Genomic DNA, 7,873 nt, shown 5'->3' with positions numbered 1-7,873 from the left:
CCTTTAGTGTATAAGTATACGAGTACTATCAATGAGAGTGGGATTTTAACCTGGAAAAAGGGTGACTTCAAGACAAATGCACATAATTTTTCCAAATCAGAATCGAGTACTAGATGCTAGAGGAATGGGAGGCCGCAGACACTTGGGGGAGGCTAAATAGTGTGCAAGATTTGAAAGGGCATGGCCCTTGGAAGCCTTAGCGCCCCACAATTTTTTATTATGTGGGGGGGAGGAGGGCTTTTTTTTGCACGCAATATCGAGATAAGGGTGTCATCATCACGATTGATGGAAGGGGGGTTGGGAGACTAAAAACAACCCATGGAAGGGGGGTTCGGAGACTAAAAACAACCCATGAATTTGATCATGCTAGCCCATTCCACCAATTTCTTGCTCACAATCACTTGACTTCGTGCAAGCAATGGTTGCCTGGTTATGGAGTTTCAAATCTAGTCCCTCTCTCTCTCTCCTCCATCACTCTCCTCTAAGAGACCATTCGTGCGGAAAATAGAAAGAGAAGAAGAATGTGATGAAGAATGCTTGTCCGACATGCATGGGATTGATAAAAGATTGAGAGGACACTGAGAAGTGATATCCAGCAATGTGTGGAGATCAATACTGGATCCAATGGCTATCCATCCATTCAATTTTCGTAACCCAAAACACACAATTTAGCAGTATGTCCATTTTATGAAGAAAATTTGCTTGTTTTTGACATTTTATGGTCCAAATAAAGTACATATGGTATGAAAATTTGTATGAACCTTTTTTTATATATCTTTGAAGGCTGCGAGTGATAATACATAGAATCCATAATTAAATATAATCATTATGAATAATTTAAAGCCCAAAATATGGTATTTAAGTTAAAAAATAAGGGTTTGTTTTGTTTCAGATGGAAAAATCATGTTCTTATAGGATGAAATGAAAGCTAGTGGTGACTCTTAGTAATTTTAGTCAGGTTAAATAAAAAATAAAAAACAATAGTAATAATTAATAAATAAATAGAAAAAATAAAATTTGTGTCAAAAAATTACCAAAAATTATAAATATATTTGTGGATGTATGATGAACCTAAGGCATGAGGTTTAGCCTCAGCTTAGCCCCATTTCCATATTATAGTGCATGATTTATTTCTTTTCAAACAAGAAAATGGCACGAAACATTCTCTATACCAACTACTGCAAGCATTACATTAAATGGTAGGGAGGGGAGGGGTCATGAGTGCTAAACATAGGTTGAAATCTTATTTTTGTAATGCATTTTACATAGAGGACACATTTATCTTAAAAATTGAATGGTTCAGTAGCACAAGTATACTCGCCTTGATGTCCCCTACGCAACAAAGTAAGTACACTAGTAGTATGAAAATCATGAAAAGAATTGGTTATGTACACCCATGTTGTTGATTTGATTAAATAAATTGTTTGTGCACTCATGGTCATTCACCTTTGCATTGCATTCCATATACATCGTATCAAATGAGAATTAGCTCGTGGATTGCATAGAACTTGGTTTTCTTAAATGCTGACCCATGTTGAGAGTGTGAGGAGTCCCAAGCTGTTGTAGGTTTAGTACATTTGTTTCCTTGGGGACTAATAAAGTGAGGATTATACGTTATCTCTTGGAACTATTTTTATAAAGAGGAGACTATGTGTCATATGTGTTATATGTGTGAATGGTGCATCTTGAGGCCAATCCTTGAGGTCTAGGAGAGCCGTAGTGGAGCCGCGGTAGTCAACCGAGGGTTGCTTGAGCATAGAGGCACAGTTAGAGCCTTAGAGTCAGTTTTGGGCCCATTTTTGGTCCCGATATGTGGTGTGTTTGCTGAGAGTCGTTAATAAGTGGTGGTGTTCGACGAACCTTGGTTGATAGGGACTACCATTAGGAAAAAAATGAACTCACAAATGGACCCTTAAAAATAATATAGTTTAAGATGTGGGCCTTTTGGATTGTCCAATAGGAAGGCTAGATGTTGACATCCATGGAGGGTGAATCTTCTCTCTCCAAAACTTGGGTTTTCTATTAAAAAAAGGGGTAGTGGGGGATTAAAAAAAGAGAGAATGAATAGTACACAAATTTTGAGTTTCTCTCACCTCGTATTTCCCCCCTTTTTTTCAAGAATTTTCAATTTTGGTTTTTTTCCCTATCACGAAATTAGTTTGACCCAAAAGTTGAGCAACATACCACTTTCCCTCTCTTCTCTATACTCATGAGTTTTCATCTCCATTGAAGCTCCCTACTGAGAGTAATTAGGGTTTTGAGCGTTTTGCTTACCTCTGCACTTTCTTCTCCATGCAGCTCCAGATTTTGGGCAAAACATAGGTGCCCATATCTCTTTGCATTTTCTCTTGTTTACTATTTTTTCAATAGGGTTTGATGTCGTTTCTTACTGTTATTGTTGTTTTATTGCAGAGGTTGTTTGGGGCAGGAGACAGAGGTGCTAATCTCTCTCTCTCTCTCTCCTTTCTTTCCCCCCTCTCTCTATGTGTTGTTTCTATTTTATGTTTTGTTTTCAATAGAATTTGATCTTGGTTCTAATTGTTGTTTTCTTGTAGAGTTTATTTGGAGCAAGAGGCAAAGGTGTTAATCTCTCTCTCTCTGTTTGTTTTTTTTTTCTAATATCTTTTCAATACAACATAATGTTAGTTCCAACCCTTGTTATTGTTTTATTGCAGAGATCATTTTGGGTGACATTGCATAAGTGCTCATCTCTCTTTCCCTCTCTCTTTCTCTCTCTGTGTTTCCTCTTTTCTACTGTTTTTTCAGTATACCTTCATGTAAATACTAACTCTTGCTATTATCTTTTGCAGAGATCAATTTGGGCAAGATTGGATAGGTGCTCATTTCTTTCTCTCTCCCATGCACTCACACACTCTCTCTTTCTTCCTCTCTGCATTATCCTTTTTCTATTATCTTTACAATAGGGTTTGATACTAGTTTTAACTTAAGGATCAATTGTTGTTGCAACATTTAACACAAGGTAGAGCGGAGATTTTGTAGCCCAATTTACAAGTAAATCTGCCATATTTTGTGGTGCCAAAATTTATTCATTTAATTAGTGACTTTTACGTTTGATGGGATTGATGTTTTCTTATGTCCATCATTTGCAATGGGTTTTGATTAGCAATAATTCAATCTTATCTTCAACAGATTAGCTTATAGGTAAATTGGCCCTATTTTGTATTGCTTCTATTCATGTAGTTATCTAGATATTTTTTGCTAAAAGAGATTTATGCAAGTATTTTTGTTAAAAGGGATTCATGCATGTGTTTTTTTGTACATGTAGGTATTGTAGAAGGTTTACGTGAAGCATATAATTCTCGATTGACTATTTTGATGTGGTGAGTGATTTCTTTGTACTGGATGATATGGATATGCTGGAAGTTGATGGTCCAAAAATCCTTTGCTTTGTTGGTCCTATGTGTCCCTTTGGATCTCCATGCCAATTGGTAATGATCCATGAAACTCTTGTATCATATCATCCATATAACACACAATGTGTTGAGTCTTAGAATATCTCAAGTATCAATCCAATGTGCCTATTAAGATTTGCATGCCATGTGGCTGCTATCCTTGTAATAACTACTCTATAATACCAACATTTCATACAATGTATTGAGTCAAATCAGACTTCTCTTCATTATAATAAAATTTATTTTGGTGAAATTCTCTGAGTATTCTTGTGCTATTCTTTTCATTATATTTCATGTAAATGGTATGACTAAAATAATGCCTTGAAATTGAATCTATACTTTGTGTTGATGTATATATCACATGCATTTCGAAATTGATGTTTATGTTTGTTTACAAAAGTATAAACATCTCTTAATGCCATGGTGATTTGTATGGCATATTGGTGATTACTGGACAGACTTAAAATGCTTATTATTTAGGGGTTAATACATACTTCTTTACATCTAATGCGTAGGTTATAATGCTTGAGAGAAGAACAAGCATTCTCTCGATAGAAGTACGTAACAGAAAAGATGAAGAGGGAATTGGATCACTGATGCGTATCATTGTTCGTCTTGGGTACATATGCGTCCAAGTATGAAGGGAGCTTTTAGGGTGAAAGCATTTGCAATTGTAGATGTATTAAAGCACCGGAAGGGTAAAATTTTAGCTCTTAGACAAAGGAATGTCGATTCTCACCTTGTAACAGAGGCGTTTGTACAACATGTATTCATACAAAAACAAATACATATTGCGTCCATTGTGCCCTTTCAACGAAACATTGCAAACAATAAGTATTTGCAACTCATGAATGAGAAATTTCATGATACCTATGTAACAACTTGTCTCGTATTTACAGAAGTATACCCTTTGGATTGCTGTGACTGACAAAATGTTGAGAGTTTCACTGGTTCTTTTAAGTGTTACCACCTCGAATTTGGTAGATTGCTCTTTGAGGGGCGTACAGCTAAGCAACTCACAGAGGACCTTGTTTTTTTCTATGCCTCCAAGTACATATTGCCCAAGGGGAGTCGAGAATATGGAACCCTTGAGTTTATGCACATATCGAATCTCAATAGCATAGAATGGCCATTGTGTAGTAACGACATTTTGCACATGTGTAGCACAAAAATTTCAACACACATATTGAATGCTATGAAGCCAAGCACCGGCTCAAAGAATGTACATCTAAGATGGTTCATACCAATTGCAATTTTTGCACACATGTTCAAGGAATGTAAGGGTTTCCGACGTATCAAAAGCACGTATGTCATAAAAAATGCATAAGAGGATTATGTAACAAGGATTCTAGGCAAAACTTGGACATAAAAAATAACTCACAATCCTGACACAATGGTGTCAAGTCACAACAAGGGACATGGCTTTCAAGTAAAATTTTTCTCTCTTAGCTGACTATTATCTTACTTTAGGATAAATCTGCTAACTTTCTTTCCAATTATAGGTACTTTGTCGCATAGCAGACTTTATGTTTAGTGTTCAAGTATCGTAGATGGAGGATGCTCAAGGATAAATGGTTATGCCTTGATCAAGACATGCGTGAAAGTGCATTTGTGGATGTGTGGGAGCTTTCACTCAACCGCCAAGACCCACGGACTGCTTATTGCTTTAAGCGTTCCAAGTGAGCTCTCATGGCTATCTCTTACCTTGCCGATGCGTCGTCGATCGTCTCGAGTGGTAGTGAGCTTACCTTGATGCCGAAACGAGTTGCCTCCTCCCTCACACAAGTCGATAGCTCCACGATCCTAAATGCTAGCTCAAGCATCCTCAAGCCTCCTCCATCTCCAAGCTCCATTCTCCATAGCCACGTGCAAGGTAAGAGAAGGGAAGAGAGGAGAGAGGAATAGAAAAGAGAAGATGGTAAAGAGCTTCACCCTCTTGATCCCTCACTTCCACACACTCACTCACTCCCTCACACTCTCACACTCCCTCCCTTAAGAGCACACACAAGCAAGAAGAAGAGAAGAAGAGAGGACTCTTGTTAGCCACACACCAAAGAATGAGCTTTCATTCATTTTTGAACTTTATATATACAAACCCTAAAACCCCCATGGGCGCCCATCCCTTGTTACATGATCGACCATTGTGGCAAGGCTCCTTTTCCTAATTCCCTCTTCTTGCTTCATGCCCTAAGCCTATACCTGTCTATTTTTTTACAAGTGGCACAGGAGGGAGCCTGGAGCTCTTTATAAGAGTTTTTAGAGTTTTTGAGGTGCCTTTCCTTTAAAGTTGCTCTTTTTGCCTCAGTTTAGTTTTCGAGGCCGCCTCTACGCCTTTGCTCTCTTTCTATTCTTTTTGCGCTTTTCCTTTATTTTTTTGCCATTCAGATTTGAGGTTAACATTACCCCCCTCCGAGATGGGTGCCAGTCCCATGGCACGTCGAGCTGTTTGTTGGGGAAGGGTAGGTGGTTGGCCAGGCGATGGTAGAGCCATAGATGGGTTGGGCTACCATAGGAGCATGGGCAATACTGTCAAGTGGATGATGGGGCCTCTGAAGTTGATGGTTTGGCACATCTTGCACTGTCTACGAAGAGAAAGTGCGGTGCTCTTACCTAAGGGGAGTGTCTTCTTAATTGTGGGGTGCCTTGTGTGCACGCTGGTGGAACGGGGAGCTAGGTCTAACCACATGTAGGCTTGGGTGATGTCCCACACTTGAGGACCCCGTTCGTGTGGTAGGGAGGTGCGGTGAGTGTAGCGTAGGGTGACAGGTCTAACCATAGGCGAGTGTTACCTCCCTAGGTGTGTCCTGCCCTTGGTGTGCCCTAGGCGTGAAGTGGGGGCAAAAAAGGGCAAGGGGGTTAGGAGCGGGGCCGGTTGACCGCAGTCACCAGATGCACCTAACTTAAGGATCCTTAGGTGGAGGGATTGTGAGCAATGTGCCAGGACCGACGTGCAAATGCGTTTTTTAAAAAAAAATTAGGTTTAGTTGTAAGGACTTGTTAGTCCTCGTCCGCAAGGGGGGTGGTGAAGGAGATTTAATGGAGTGGCTAAAAAATCTTCGACTCTGCAGGAAATTCTTAACGTTCAAACGAACCTGGAGGGGAGTGGTGGAGAGGAAAGGATGGCTGCAGCTAGTGAACTGACTGTCGTTCATGTCTTCAAGAATAGCTATGCAAAAGAAAGGGAGGAGGCTGGCCCCCATCATGAGGCGGGTCATCACGCAGCTGTCGATTACGTTAGGTTCACAAAAGAGCAAGGGAAGGCTGTGTTTGGCCAGGGTGGGGTCTTGCCTAAGTAGGATTTTTAGGAGCCTAAGATAGTTATAAGTGGTGATGAAGGCAGGATTCAGACAAGAGGGGAAATCGGCGATAAAGCGTGTCATGGTGGCATCTAAGCTGTTGGACGTGAAGGTGAGGGCCTGGGCTAAAGTGGTGGTACATAGGTTGTATATTACAGAAAAGTTATAATGGCCATGGGCGTTTGCATCGAAGTCTACTCCTATTCGTCAAGGGTATGCCATGTAGATAGGGTCGTTCCTTTCCACACTCAGTCATTGGCCACTCTCTCTGGTCTCTAGGGTTTGTGCTACATTGCTCAGCTCGCTCAAGGTCAAATGGGGCTCTGGGGGTCAGTTTCATGGCTCTAATAGGGACTAAAAGCTGATATGCTTGCTGCTAGTGGTTGTTAGCCATTTGGCTACGATTTCTAGGGCCAATTTTGTTTGTAAGGCTTTCCAGTTGCAGGAGGTGTTTTACCTCACCTAGGATGTGCTAGGTTTGTCAAATTTCCTTATCAGAATTTCGGTCCGATTTGACAGTGTGTGATCCTTAGAGTTGGATGACCGATTTTAACTATCTGATTTCAAAGTGTCTAATTCTAGCAAGTCCAAGTGCCAAGCATTCGATTTTGAACTGTCCGATTTTTATTTGTTTGAGTGGCCGATGGCCGTGTTCGAGTCTGATTCTAGTCCAAATTCTAAGAATCAGACGTTCGAGTGTGCAATTCTGAAAATCAAACACCTATGGACCATGTTCGATTCCACCAGCATGCAAAGAGTGTGGCAATGATTTTGGCCACACCCACATGCAAGGAGCTCCAGAATGCAAGAATGCATACACAAGGAGGATTCTATGTACATGACACGTACGAAAAAACTCTTGTGGAAGCTGATCAATTCGCCCTAAGCTCCAAGTCTCTCTCTCACTCTCAACAAGCTCACCCTCCCTCCCTCCCTCCCTCCCTCTCTCTCTCTCTCTCTCTCTCTCTCTCTCTCTCTCTCTCTCTCTCTCTCTCTCTCTCTCTACTGCAGAAATTGAAAATGAGCCTTCCACCCCCTTTCTTGGGTCTTAAACCCTTGTCCTAATGTCGCAGTGTTGCTCCATTAATGCTCATGCCTTGTCAATGGATTGCAAGCCCATTTTCCCATTGACTTTTCCCTGTTTTGGCCTATTTTACATCAAAC

This window comes from Lygodium microphyllum, chromosome 8 (genome assembly GCF_053477565.2).
Source record: "Lygodium microphyllum isolate KBCC chromosome 8, Lygodium_microphyllum_v1.1.10, whole genome shotgun sequence".
NCBI classification, from domain to species: domain Eukaryota; kingdom Viridiplantae; phylum Streptophyta; class Polypodiopsida; order Schizaeales; family Lygodiaceae; genus Lygodium; species Lygodium microphyllum.
The sequence above is the reverse complement of the archived record's forward strand: the minus strand, read 5'-3'. Positions refer to the sequence as shown.